Source organism: Orycteropus afer, unplaced genomic scaffold (assembly GCF_000298275.1).
Source record: "Orycteropus afer afer isolate SDZICR_OR568_19922 unplaced genomic scaffold, OryAfe1.0 scaffold00295, whole genome shotgun sequence".
Taxonomy (NCBI): domain Eukaryota; kingdom Metazoa; phylum Chordata; class Mammalia; order Tubulidentata; family Orycteropodidae; genus Orycteropus; species Orycteropus afer.
In genome coordinates, this window is record NW_006921882.1 from 1,911,272 (window position 1) to 1,913,174 (window position 1,903).

Below are 1,903 nucleotides of genomic sequence, written 5' to 3' on the forward strand. Positions count from 1 at the left end.
TTCTCAGGGATATGTTTTGGGTCTGAATCCTGGTCCCTTGTTTCTCCTGCTTTATCTTGCTTCTTTGTGTGGACTGTGATGCTCTGTTGTCTCCAAGGCATTGTGACATTTTTGTGTTTATATTTAATTGGTAATTGTATGTTGGAGTGACTTGCCCTTGATTTTCATTTTCTTTGTTTTGTTTGTACATTATCTATGCAAGCAGGGTACTGTGCTGTGCTCCTCTATTTACTAGTTAACAGCACTTATACACTCACCACCTGTCTCCTTTCTTGTTGCCAGCCTCTTGTATGACCCTGCCAACTATGGCAAACAGAGTCTATTCTTAGGTCCCTGGAGTCCAAATGAGAATGCTATCACTTTAAAGCCCAAAATGGTTACCACTTGTAAACATTCAAAATGGTTGCGCCCTCGGTCACTTTAAATATCCAAAATGGCTGCCACATGTAAACAATCAAAATGGCTGTGCCCTCTGGAGAGCGGAAAGTTAACAGCTCAGGTTATCTCCCTCCTTGCTGTTTGCCTTCCTAGTCATAGGCCACCAACACAGTCATCCTTGCAGCCCTTGGTGACCAGGGCTGATCTTTGGGTAAATTCTCAGGTCCCAACACCACTTGGAAATATTCAGGCTGTTGGTCCCATCAGAGTAGCTGACAGTTTGCAGCTCCAACCATCTCTGTACTCACTGTTTTTGTTCAGCTTTTTCCACTAGTTGGTGCCTAATCCACTTCTGTATACTTCCTTTTAAAGCTCAGGGCTCCAGGCCTGTCTTCTGTAACTCTGTCCATTGGTTTTTCTTTTCTTTGTTGAAGAGGGTCTGTGTCACTTGTCTGCCTATTCCTGCATCTTACTGGAAGTCATTATACTATTCATTTATAGTTAGTATTTATTTATAAATAAATAAATTATAATTATTTATAGTTAATATAGTTAGTATTTTTCAAGTAGATTGTGCTAAATTAAGATGCATATTGCAATCCTTAGAACAATCACTATAAAATAACTCAAAATAGTAAAAGAAGAAAATTCAACAGATGAACCAAAATGCTTCAGAAAGAAAGCAGTAAAGGAGAACAAGACATATGAGATAAATAGAAAACAAGTAGCAAAATGCCAAACATTAATTCAATTATGTTAACCATTTCATTAAATGTGAATAGTCTAAATACCTGAAAAGACAGACATTGTCAGATTGGATGAAGAAGTAAGATCCAATTATATGATTTTTACAACAGAAACACTTTAGATTCAAAGGCATAAATAGGTTGAAAGCAAAAGCATGGAAAAAGATACACTATGCAAACAGTTCTGTTATAATGACTATTTCTTGGTCTATGTACAGGTTCCTCATTTCATTTTACTAAGATAAAAATCAATGCCCATGTAAGCAACAGTCAAGAAACCAAATGATGTGTTTCATTGGGCAAATCTACTACAAAAGAACTCTTCTTTTTCTCTCTTTCTTTTTTTTTTTTTTTCCTTTGGTTGTGATTTGGATGAAAGTTTATAAAGCAAATTCATTTTCCTTACAGCAGTTCGTATACATTTTGTTTAATGATATTGATGGCAATACCCATCATATAACAGCATTTCACTATGGCTGTGGATCTTCTGCAGGAGAAATTGATGGCAGTTTGCTTCCATAAAGATTATGGCCTTGGAAACCCTGTAGGCAGTTCTACTCTGTCCTACAGGGTCACTATGGGTCAGAATGGACCCTATGGCAATGGATTATGGATTGGGTGGATCTTCAGAAGCTGACTCGTTGTTGTTGTTAGGTGCCATTGAATCATCCCCATCTCATAGCAACCCTATGCACAGCAAAACAAAACACTGCCCGGTCCTGTGCCAGCCCCACGATCCTTGCTATACCTGAGCCCATCGTTGCAGCCACTGTGTCAAT